Genomic DNA, 13,509 nt, shown 5'->3' on the forward strand with positions numbered 1-13,509 from the left:
CATGGCAGACGGGCGGCTTTGCAGGCTCAGTACAGACGGGCGGCTTATGCAACGCTTGGCAGACGGGCAGTTCAGGCGCCATAGGGCAGACGGGCAGTTCAAGCGCCGTTGGGCAGACGGGCAGTTCAGGCGCCGTAGGGCAGACGGCAGACTCTGGCCGGCTGAGACGCACTGTAGGCCTGATGCGTGGTGCCGGAACTGGAGGTACCGGGCTGAGGACACGCATCTCAGGGCTAGTGCGGGAAGCAGGAACAGGGCATGCTTGGCCCTGGGGACGCACCGTAGGCCTGATGCGTGGTGCCGGAACTGGAGGTACCGGGCTGAGGACACGCATCTCAGGGCTAGTGCGGGAAGCAGGAACAGGACGCACAGGACTCGGGGAACACACAGGAGGCTTAGTGCGTGGTGTAGGCACTGGTGGTACTGGACTGGAGACAGGAGGTGGCGCCGGAAATACCGGACCGTGCAGGCGTACTGGCTCCCTTGAGCACCGAGCCTGACCAACCTTACCTGGTTGTATGCTCCCCGTCGCCTGACCAGTACAGGGAGGTGGAATAACCCGCACCGGGCTATGTAGGCGAACCGGGGACACCATGCGTAAGGCTGGTGCCATGTAAGCCGGCCCGAGGAGACGCACTGGTGACCGGATGCGTGGGGCCGGCTTCATGACATCCGGCTCAACGCTCAAACTAGCCCGGCCGATACGTGGAGCTGGAATGTACCGAACCGGGCTATGCACGCGTACAGGAGACACCATGCGCTCTACTGCGTAACACGGTGTCTGCCCGTACTCTCGCTCTCCACGGTAAGTACAGGGAGTAGGCGCAGGTCTCCTACCTGACTTCGCCACACTCCCCTTCTAGCCCCCCAATAAATTTTTGGGTAGTACTCTCGGGCTTCCAGCCTTGCCTCCGTGCTGCCTCCTCATATCGCCGCCTCTCGGCTTTAGCTGCCTCCAGCTCTTCACGAGGACGGCGATATTCTCCCGGTTGATCCCAAGGCCCCTCACCATCCAGAATCTCCTCCCATGTCCATGAATCCTTTATGGGAGTCCATAAATCCTGTGTAGGTAGGTCCTGTTGCCGCTTGACACGCTGCTTGGTCTTTTGTGGTGGGTTTTTCTGTCACGGTCGTCTATGTCGTCCAAGTATGACCAAGGCGCAACGTGTCCAAGAAACATGACTTTATTTAGCAAAGTAACCAAAATCCAAAACAAAAGACGACTCAATGAAGTCCACGGTACACAGACCGAAAAAGGAACAAAAACCCACAAACACCAGGTGAAAACACACAGTTTAAATATGGCTCCCAATCAGAGATAACGAGCCGACAGCTGACACTCGTTACCTCCGATTGGGAGTCACATGACTAATAAACCAGAACGACAACCCCTAGACACCCCAACCAAACAGCACACAACAAAACGAACACACCCATACCCAACCTAACCCACACAACACCCAACAATACAAACACACCCTGGTTCAAAAACAACGTCCCGGAACCAGAGCGTGACAGTACCCCCCCCTAAAGGTGCGAACTCCGGGCGCACCAACAAAAGACTAGGGGAGGGTCTGGGTGGGCGTCTGTCCACGGTGGCGGCTCTGGCCCCGGTCGTGATCCCCACCCTACCATAGTCACAACCTGCTTACGTAACCTCCTCCACATGACCACCCCCCAACTAAACCCCACAGGATTAAGGGGCAGCACCGGACTAAGAGGCAGCACCGGACTCAGGGGCAGCACCGGACTCAGGGGCAGCACCGGGCTAAGGGGCAGCACCGGACTAAGGGGCAGCACCGGGCTAAGGGGCAGCACCGGACTAAGGGGCAGCACCGGGCTAAGGGGCAGCACCGGACTAAGGGGCAGCTCCGGACTGAATGGCGGATCCTGGCTGGCTGGCTCTGGCGGATCCTGGCTGGCTGGCGGATCCTGGCTGGATGGCTCTGGCGGATCCTGGCTGGACGGCTCTGGCGGATCCTGGCTGGACGGCTCTGGCGGATCCTGGCTGGACGGCTCTGGCGGATCCTGGCTGGGCGGCTCTGGCGGATCCTGGCTGGACGGCTCTGGCGGATCCTGGCTGGACGGCTCATGGCTGGCTGACGGATCTGGCTGCTCATGGCTGGCTGACGGATCTGGCTGCTCATGGCTGGCTGACGGATCTGGCTGCTCATGGCTGGCTGACGGATCTGGCCGCTCATGGCTGGCTGAAGGATCTGGCTGCTCATGGCTGGCTGACGGATCTGGCTGCTCATGGCTGGCTGACGGATCTGGCTGCTCATGGCTGGCTGACGGATCTGGCTGCTCATGGCTGGCTGACGGATCTGGCTGCTCATGGCTGGCTGACGGATCTGGCTGCTCATGGCTGGCAGACGGATCTGGCTGCTCATGGCTGGCGGAAGGCTCTGGCTGATCCTGTCTGGCGGACGGCTCTGGCTGATCCTGTCTGGCGGAAGGTTCTGACTGATCCTGTCTGGCGGAAGGCTCTGGCTGATCCTGTCTGGCGGAAGGCTCTGGCTGATCCTGTCTGGCGGAAGGCTCTGGCTGATCCTGTCTGGCGGAAGGCTCTGGCTGATCCTGTCTGGCGGAAGGCTCTGGCTGCTCCTGTCTGGCGGAAGGCTCTGGCTGCTCCTGTCTGGCGAAAGGCTCTAGCGGCTCCTGTCTGGCGGAAGGCTCTAGCGGCTCCGGTCTGGCGGACGGCTCTGAAGGCTCATGGCAGACGGGCGGCTTTGCAGGCTCAGTACAGACGGGCGGCTTATGCAACGCTTGGCAGACGGGCAGTTCAGGCGCCATAGGGCAGACGGGCAGTTCAAGCGCCGTTGGGCAGACGGGCAGTTCAGGCGCCGTAGGGCAGACGGCAGACTCTGGCCGGCTGAGACGCACTGTAGGCCTGATGCGTGGTGCCGGAACTGGAGGTACCGGGCTGAGGACACGCATCTCAGGGCTAGTGCGGGAAGCAGGAACAGGGCATGCTTGGCCCTGGGGACGCACCGTAGGCCTGATGCGTGGTGCCGGAACTGGAGGTACCGGGCTGAGGACACGCATCTCAGGGCTAGTGCGGGAAGCAGGAACAGGACGCACAGGACTCGGGGAACACACAGGAGGCTTAGTGCGTGGTGTAGGCACTGGTGGTACTGGACTGGAGACAGGAGGTGGCGCCGGAAATACCGGACCGTGCAGGCGTACTGGCTCCCTTGAGCACCGAGCCTGACCAACCTTACCTGGTTGTATGCTCCCCGTCGCCTGACCAGTACAGGGAGGTGGAATAACCCGCACCGGGCTATGTAGGCGAACCGGGGACACCATGCGTAAGGCTGGTGCCATGTAAGCCGGCCCGAGGAGACGCACTGGTGACCGGATGCGTGGGGCCGGCTTCATGACATCCGGCTCAACGCTCAAACTAGCCCGGCCGATACGTGGAGCTGGAATGTACCGAACCGGGCTATGCACGCGTACAGGAGACACCATGCGCTCTACTGCGTAACACGGTGTCTGCCCGTACTCTCGCTCTCCACGGTAAGTACAGGGAGTAGGCGCAGGTCTCCTACCTGACTTCGCCACACTCCCTTCTAGCCCCCCCCCAATACATTTTTGGGTAGTACTCTCGGGCTTCCAGCCTTGCCTCCGTGCTGCCTCCTCATATCGCCGCCTCTCGGCTTTAGCTGCCTCCAGCTCTTCACGAGGACGGCGATATTCTCCCGGTTGATCCCAAGGCCCCTCACCATCCAGAATCTCCTCCCATGTCCATGAATCCTTTATGGGAGTCCATAAATCCTGTGTAGGTAGGTCCTGTTGCCGCTTGACACGCTGCTTGGTCTTTTTGTGGTGGGTTTTTCTGTCACGGTCGTCTATGTCGTCCAAGTATGACCAAGGCGCAACGTGTCCAAGAAACATGACTTTATTTAGCAAAGTAACCAAAATCCAAAACAAAAGACGACTCAATGAAGTCCACGGTACACAGACCGAAAAAGGAACAAAAACCCACAAACACCAGGTGAAAACACACAGTTTAAATATGGCTCCCAATCAGAGATAACGAGCCGACAGCTGACACTCGTTACCTCCGATTGGGAGTCACATGACTAATAAACCAGAACGACAACCCCTAGACACCCCAACCAAACAGCACACAACAAAACGAACACACCCATACCCAACCTAACCCACACAACACCCAACAATACAAACACACCCTGGTTCAAAAACAACGTCCCGGAACCAGAGCGTGACAGTACCCCCCTAAAGGTGCGAACTCCGGGCGCACCAACAAAAGACTAGGGGAGGGTCTGGGTGGGCGTCTGTCCACGGTGGCGGCTCTGGCCCCGGTCGTGATCCCCCACCCTACCATAGTCACAACCTGCTTACGTAACCTCCTCCACATGACCACCCCCCAACTAAACCCCACAGGATTAAGGGGCAGCACCGGACTAAGAGGCAGCACCGGACTCAGGGGCAGCACCGGACTCAGGGGCAGCACCGGGCTAAGGGGCAGCACCGGACTAAGGGGCAGCACCGGGCTAAGGGGCAGCACCGGACTAAGGGGCAGCACCGGGCTAAGGGGCAGCACCGGACTAAGGGGCAGCTCCGGACTGAATGGCGGATCCTGGCTGGCTGGCTCTGGCGGATCCTGGCTGGCTGGCGGATCCTGGCTGGACGGCTCTGGCGGATCCTGGCTGGACGGCTCTGGCGGATCCTGGCTGGACGGCTCTGGCGGATCCTGGCTGGACGGCTCTGGCGGATCCTGGCTGGACGGCTCTGGCGGATCCTGGCTGGACGGCTCTGGCGGATCCTGGCTGGACGGCTCATGGCTGGCTGACGGATCTGGCTGCTCATGGCTGGCTGACGGATCTGGCTGCTCATGGCTGGCTGACGGATCTGGCTGCTCATGGCTGGCTGACGGATCTGGCCGCTCATGGCTGGCTGAAGGATCTGGCTGCTCATGGCTGGCTGACGGATCTGGCTGCTCGTGGCTGGCTGACGGATCTGGCTGCTCATGGCTGGCTGACGGATCTGGCTGCTCATGGCTGGCTGACGGATCTGGCTGCTCATGGCTGGCTGACGGATCTGGCTGCTCATGGCTGGCAGACGGATCTGGCTGCTCATGGCTGGCGGAAGGCTCTGGCTGATCCTGTCTGGCGGACGGCTCTGGCTGATCCTGTCTGGCGGAAGGTTCTGACTGATCCTGTCTGGCGGAAGGCTCTGGCTGATCCTGTCTGGCGGAAGGCTCTGGCTGATCCTGTCTGGCGGAAGGCTCTGGCTGATCCTGTCTGGCGGAAGGCTCTGGCTGATCCTGTCTGGCGGAAGGCTCTGGCTGCTCCTGTCTGGCGGAAGGCTCTGGCTGCTCCTGTCTGGCGAAAGGCTCCTAGCGGCTCCTGTCTGGCGGAAGGCTCTAGCGGCTCCCGGTCTGGCGGACGGCTCTGAAGGCTCATGGCAGACGGGCGGCTTTGCAGGCTCAGTACAGACGGGCGGCTTATGCAACGCTTGGCAGACGGGCAGTTCAGGCGCCATAGGGCAGACGGGCAGTTCAAGCGCCGTTGGGCAGACGGGCAGTTCAGGCGCCGTAGGGCAGACGGCAGACTCTGGCCGGCTGAGACGCACTGTAGGCCTGATGCGTGGTGCCGGAACTGGAGGTACCGGGCTGAGGACACGCATCTCAGGGCTAGTGCGGGAAGCAGGAACAGGGCATGCTTGGCCCTGGGGACGCACCGTAGGCCTGATGCGTGGTGCCGGAACTGGAGGTACCGGGCTGAGGACACGCATCTCAGGGCTAGTGCGGGAAGCAGGAACAGGACGCACAGGACTCGGGGAACACACAGGAGGCTTAGTGCGTGGTGTAGGCACTGGTGGTACTGGACTGGAGACAGGAGGTGGCGCCGGAAATACCGGACCGTGCAGGCGTACTGGCTCCCTTGAGCACCGAGCCTGACCAACCTTACCTGGTTGTATGCTCCCGTCGCCTGACCAGTACAGGGAGGTGGAATAACCCGCACCGGGCTATGTAGGCGAACCGGGGACACCATGCGTAAGGCTGGTGCCATGTAAGCCGGCCCGAGGAGACGCACTGGTGACCGGATGCGTGGGGCCGGCTTCATGACATCCGGCTCAACGCTCAAACTAGCCCGGCCGATACGTGGAGCTGGAATGTACCGAACCGGGCTATGCACGCGTACAGGAGACACCATGCGCTCTACTGCGTAACACGGTGTCTGCCCGTACTCTCGCTCTCCACGGTAAGTACAGGGAGTAGGCGCAGGTCTCCTACCTGACTTCGCCACACTCCCTTCTAGCCCCCCAATAAATTTTTGGGTAGTACTCTCGGGCTTCCAGCCTTGCCTCCGTGCTGCCTCCTCATATCGCCGCCTCTCGGCTTTAGCTGCCTCCAGCTCTTCACGAGGACGGCGATATTCTCCCGGTTGATCCCAAGGCCCCTCACCATCCAGAATCTCCTCCCATGTCCATGAATCCTTTATGGGAGTCCATAAATCCTGTGTAGGTAGGTCCTGTTGCCGCTTGACACGCTGCTTGGTCTTTTTGTGGTGGGTTTTTCTGTCACGGTCGTCTATGTCGTCCAAGTATGACCAAGGCGCAACGTGTCCAAGAAACATGACTTTATTTAGCAAAGTAACCAAAATCCAAAACAAAAGACGACTCAATGAAGTCCACGGTACACAGACCGAAAAAGGAACAAAAACCCACAAACACCAGGTGAAAACACACAGTTTAAATATGGCTCCCAATCAGAGATAACGAGCCGACAGCTGACACTCGTTACCTCCGATTGGGAGTCACATGACTAATAAACCAGAACGACAACCCCCTAGACACCCCAACCAAACAGCACACAACAAAACGAACACACCCATACCCAACCTAACCCACACAACACCCAACAATACAAACACACCCTGGTTCAAAAACAACGTCCCGGAACCAGAGCGTGACAGGTGTGTGTAGCGGTTAGCAGTTATGATATGAAGGTTTGGCAAGGAAAGGTTTTTTCGCCTGGTCACAGACAGCTGATGTGTTGTGCACTGAAGCAGGTAGATGCGAGAAGGAATTACAACGAGCAAAGTGATCATGCTGTTTGTATGTGGCTGCTATGAAGGTGAACTGTGTTTGCGTATGATCCATTCATTTGGGACTGGGGCTCATAGGTTCATGTACACAACACTAACCATGTTTCCATCCAACCATTTCATGGGGATGAATTACCTGATGTATTAACAAAGTCACGATCGGGCTGATGGAAACATGAAATGCTGGTACAATTTTATAAATGCCTACAGAAAATGTGTTCGTTTTACATGGTGGGATCTTTTTGTGTCGTTAAAATGAACTATGCAAGAAATGCACCTGGGATAGGATAAAGGGATAGGATAAAGTAAAGTAATCCTTCTACGGAAACCCATTTAACTTGTTTTTCTTTATTCGGTACATGGGAATTTAACGGCAAAAGTTATTTTTATGTGCACTATGTCATCACGCACAGCCTTTTATCCGCAAAAAGTATGTTTGCTGGAAACATTGCCGGTGGGAAAATGAGCATATTGTTTTATGCAGATTTAAGAATATTCGCATGAAAATCTGTCGCAAATTGGATGGAAACCTACCTAATGTCTTGGAGTGTGCAGTTATGCGTAACAGATTTTGGAATGCTGTCCCTTTCATTCAAGGTTTACAAAATGCCATCATCTAATTTCCCCATCAACCTCCCTATGCCTATCCCCTACTTAAACTTACAGGCTGCAAGTCAATGAAAGACGTTCTGGTCTCATTGAAGCTGGGTTGGAATGTCTTCCTGCCCATCTTGTAGACTGGTGTTGGGAGGACCACTGGCTGAAGTCTTAAAGCGATATCACCTTGTGTATCTGGAGAGAAGAATGTTTAGTGAATAACTTGACTGTTTCAGGCTAAAAATAAATGAGCAGTTTCACCAGCAGGGTCATTTCAAACTATACCTGCACTTCGAAGAGAAGATCTTGAAGACTGCGATCCAGTTATTAGTGAGTTTCCCCGAGCAGTCTGGGTTTATTTTTATTTTTTATTTTTTATTTTTTATTTCACCTTTATTTAACCAGGTAAGCCAGTTGAGAACAGGTTCTCATTTACAACTGCGACCTGGCCAAGATAAAGCAAAGTAGTGCAATAAAAACAACACAGAGTTACATATGGGGTAAAAAAAACATAAAGTCAGAAATACAACAGAAAATATATATACAGTGTGTGCAAATGTAGCAAGTTATGGAGGTAAGGCAATAAATAGGCTATAGTGCAGAATAATTACAATAGTATTAACACTGGAATGCTAGATGTGCAAGAGATTATGTGCAAATAGAGATACTGGGGTGCAAAAGAGCAAATTAAATAACAATATAGGGATGAGGTAGTTGGGTGGGCTAATTTCAGATGGGCTGTGTACAGGTGCAGTGATCGGTAAGGTGCTCTGACAACTGATGCTTAAAGTTATTGGGGGAGATAAGAGTCTCCAGCTTCAGAGATTTTTGCAATTCGTTCCAGTCATTGGCAGCAGAGAACTGGAAGGAATGGCGGCCAAAGGAGGTGTTGGCTTTGGGAATGACCAGTGAGATATACCTGCTGGAGCGCAGACTGCGGGTGGGTGCTGCTATGGTGACCAATGAGCTAAGATAAGGCGGGATTTGCCTAGCAGTGATTTATAGATGGCCTGGAGCCAGTGGGTTTGACGACGAACATGTAGTGAGGACCAGCCAACAAGAGCGTACAGGTCACAGTGGTGGGTAGTGTATGGGGCTTTGGAGACAAAACGGATGGCACTGTGATAGACTACATCCAATTTGCTGAGTAGAGTGTTGGAGGCTATTTTGTAAATGACATCGCCGAAGTCAAGGATCGGTAGGATAGTCAGTTTTACGAGGGCATGTTTGGCAGCATGAGTGAAGGAGGCTTTGTTGCGAAATAGGAAGCCGATTCTAGATTTAACTTTGGATTGGAGATTCTTTATGTGAGTCTGGAAGTTGAGTTTACAGTCTAACCAGACACCTAGATATTTGTAGTTGTCCACATACTCTAGGTCAGACCCGTCGAGAGTGGTGATTCTAGTCGGGTGGGCGGGTGCTAGCAGCGTTCGATTGAAAAGCATGCATTTAGTTTTACTAGTGTTTAAGAGCAGTTGAAGGCTACTGAAGGATTGTTGTATGGCATTGAAGCTCGTTTGGAGGTTTGTTAACACAGTGTCCAATGAAGGGCCAGATGTATACAAAATGGTGTCGTCTGCGTAGAGGTGGATCTGAGAGTCACCAGCAGCAAGAGCGACATCATTGATATACACGGAGAAAAGTGTCGGCCCAAGAATTTAACCCTGTGGCACCCCCATAGAGACTGCCATAGGTCCAGACAACAGGCCCTCCGATTTGACACACTGAACTCTATCTGAGAAGTAGTTGGTGAACCAGGCGAGGCAGTCATTTGAGAAACCAAGGCTATTTAGTCTGCCAATAAGAATGCGGTGGTTGACAGAGTCGAAAGCCTTGGCCAGGTCGATGAAGACGGCTGCACAGTACTGTCTATTATCAATCGCGGTTATAATATCGTTTAGGACCTTGAGCGTGGCTGACGTGCACCCGTGACCAGCTCGGAAACCGGATTGCATAGCGGAGAAGGTACGGTGGTATTCGAAATGGTCGATGATCTGTTTGTTAACTTGGCTTTCGAATACTTTCGAAAGGCAGGGCAGGATGGATATAGGTCTGTAGCAGTTTGGATCTAGAGTGTCACCCCCTTTGAAGAGGGGGATGACCGCGGCAGCTTTCCAATCTCTGGGGATCTCAGACGTTATGAAAGAGAGGTTGAACAGACTAGTAATAGGGGTTGCGACAATTTCGGCGGCTAGTTTTAGGAAGAAAGGGTCCAGATTGTCTAGCCCAGCTGATTTGTAGGGGTCCAGATTTTGCAGCGCTTTCAAAACATCAGCTGTCTGAATTTGTGTGAAGGAGAAGCGGGGGGGCATGGGCAAATTGCAGCAGAGGGTGCAGAGTTGGTGGCCGGGTTAGTGGTAGCCAGATGGAAAGCATGGCCAGCTGTAGCAAAATGCTTGTTGAAATTCTCGATTATTGTAGATTTATCGGTGGTGATAGTGTTTCCTAGCCTCAGTGCAGTGGGCAGCTGGGAGGAAGTGCTCTTATTCTCCATGGACTTTACAGTGTCCCAAAACTTTTTGGAGTTAGTGCTACAGGATGCAAATTTCTGTTTGAAAAAGTTAGCCTTTGCTTTCCTGACTGCTTGTGTATATTGGTTCCTAACTTCCCTGAAAAGTTGCATATCGCGGGGGCTATTTGATGCTAATGCTGTACGCCACAGGATGTTTTTGTGCTGGTCAAGGGCAGTCAAGTCTGAGGAGAACCAGGGGCTATATCGGTTCTTAGTTCTGTATTTTTTGAATGGGGCATGTTTATTTAAGATTGAGAGGAAATTACTTTTAAGGAACAACCAGGCATCCTCTACTGACGGAATGAGATCTATATCCATCCAGGATACCTGGGCCAGGTCAATTAGGAAGGCCTCCTCGCTAAAGTGTTTTAGGGAGCGTTTGACAGTGATGAGGGGTGGTCGTTTGACCGCGGACCCGTTACGGACGCAGGCAATAAGGCAGTGATCGCTGAGATCCTGGTTGAAGACAGCTGAGGTGTATTTAGAGGGTATATTAGTCAGGATGATATCTATGAGGGTACCCATGTTTAAGGATTTAGGGTTGTACCTGGTAGGTTCGTTGATAATTTGCGTGAGGTTGAGGGCATCTAGCTTGGATTGTAGGATGGCTGGGGTATTAAGCATATCCCAATTTAGGTCACCAAGCAGTACAAACTCAGAGGATAAATGGGGGCAATCAATTCACATATGGTGTCCAGGGCACAGCTGGGGGGCTGAGGGGGTCTGTAGCAAGCGGCAACAGTGAGAGACTTATTTCTGGAAAGGTGGATTTTTAGAAGTAGAAGCTCAAACTGTTTGGGCACAGACCTGGATAGTATGATAGAGCTCTGCAGGCTATCTCTACAGTAGATTGCAACTCCACCCCCTTTGGCAGTTCTATCTAGACGGAAAATGTTATAGTTGGGAATGGAAATTTCAGAATTTTTGGTGGCCTTCCTGAGCCAGGATTCAGACACTGCTAGAACATCAGGGTTGGCAGAGTGTGCTAACGCAGTGAATAACTCAAACTTAGGAAGTAGACTTCTGATATTTATGTGCAAGAAACCAAGACTTTTGCGATTACAGAAGTCATCAAATGATAGCTCCTGGGGAGTAGGAGTGATACTGGGGGCTACAGGGCCTGGGTTAGCCTCTACATCACCAGAGGAACAGAGGAGGACTAGAATAAGGATACGGCTAAAGGCTTTAAGAACTGGTCTTCTAGTGCGTTGGGTACATAGAATAAAGGGGGGCAGATTTCCGGGTGTTATAGAAAAGATTCAGGGCATTATGTACAGACAAGGATATGGAAGGATATGAGTAAAGTGGAGGTAAACCTAAGCGTTGGGTAACAATGAAAGAGATAGTATCTCTAGAGGCATCAATTGAGTCGGTCTCTGAGTGTATGGGGGAGGGACAAAGGAGCTAACTAAGGCAGGTTTAGCTAGGCTGGGGGTCTACAGTGATATAGTACAATTAGAAATAACCGAAACAACAATAAACTAACCATGTTTGGGCTGAGGCTAAACATAAACAGGATGTAGTACCGTAAAAAGGAACAGTCCAGCAGATATCAGCTGTATAGCTGAGTTATCATAAGGTCCGGTGGTGAAGCGCTAGTGAGTAAGAGGCCACGGCTAGCGTGTGCTACGTCCGTTTTGTTGTAGCCAGCTGGTAGCGATGAATCCGGAGTTAAAGGTCCAGTGATTCAGTGATTCCGGCGGAAAAACTGATATGTTCTGGGTCGATAACGCGCTGTGCAGACTGGCCGAATATCCGGTGATCAATGTCCAGTGATTAAAAATTAATCCCGCGGAAAAAAATCCAATATTCTGGGTGAAACACCGCTAGCTGTGGCTAATAGCAAGTAGCTAGTTCAGTAGCTAGTTCAGTTTAGTGAGTAAGAGGCCACGGATAACGTGTGCTAACGGGCCAGGGCTAGCAGATGGATGGAATCTTCGTGGTTAACGTCGTAACCACATCAGACGATTTCGTCGGCAGACCAGTCGTGTAGGATCGGCGGGGCAATACTAGGTGGTCCCGTCCGGTTGATAGAGAGGTAGATAGCCGGGAGATGGGCCTAGCTCAGGTTGATTAGCCAGACCACAGCGTCCGTTTTGTTGTAGCCAGCTGGTAGCGATGAATCCGGAGTTAAAGGTCCAGTGAATCCTTTATGTTCTGGGTCGATAACGCGCTGTGCAGACTGGCCGAATATCCGGTGATCAATGTCCAGTGATTAAAATTAATCCCGCGGAAAAAAATCCAATGTTCTGGGTGAAACACCGCTAGCACCGCTAGCTGTGGCTAATAGCAAGTAGCTAGTTAGCTGGCTAGCTAGTTTCAACTGGAGATTCTAGATTCTAGATAAAAGGTAAGTCAATAATAGAATCCGTTCCACATTGAGTGAGGCGGGTTGCAGGAAAGTATATTTTGTAGAAGGATGAAAAGTCTGATAGGGAAATATGTACGAAAAATACAAAAAAAACTGGGTATTTACAGGCTATTTACAGACACACGACAGAAACAGGACTGCACTACTTCGCCATCTTGGAACATCTGAGCAATCTGTAGCAAAGCAGACAATTACATTTTTTTAAATATATTTTATTTTACTTTCAGGGGTTTTTTTTACAAACAAAAACGTACATTGACAAAAACAATAGACAACTTTAACATTTATATACATATCCACAAAAATGTATGACATCACACTTGCTCAGATCCATGTTGTTCCCACTGTATCCACACCCAATGCTGTTTCTTATGCTTGTGAGACTCTGCCCCATATGACTTCAAATTGTGTTATGTTGTAGCCATTCCCATTGCAATTAATCACTAGTCTGGCTAACACCTAACTCTTGAAGTCCTCCTGGCTTCATAGTCTTGGATTGCTCTTTGATGTTGTCGGCACAATGCGTCGATAATGAAGGGGGCTGTGCTTTTACTGGTTGGCTCTCATCTGTGTCTTTCTTACTCAAACACCCACAGCCACACACAGTGGTGTAAAGTACTTAAGAAAAAATACTTTAAAGTACTACTTAAGTCGTTTTTTGGGGTATCTGTACTTTACTTTACTATTTATATTTTTCGCAACTTATACTTTTACTTCACTACATTCCTAAAGAAAATAATGTACTTTTTACTCCATACATTTTCGCTGACACCCAAAAGTACTAGTTACATTTTGAATGTTTAGCAGGACAGGAAGATGGTCCAATTCACGCACTTATCAAGAGAACATCCCTGGCATCTCTACTGTCTCTGATCTGACGGACTCACTAAACACAAGTGTGAGTGTTGGAGTATGCCCCTGGCTATCCATAGAAGGAAAAAATGGTGCCGTCT

This window comes from Coregonus clupeaformis, chromosome 19 (genome assembly GCF_020615455.1).
Source record: "Coregonus clupeaformis isolate EN_2021a chromosome 19, ASM2061545v1, whole genome shotgun sequence".
Lineage (NCBI taxonomy): Eukaryota > Metazoa > Chordata > Actinopteri > Salmoniformes > Salmonidae > Coregonus > Coregonus clupeaformis.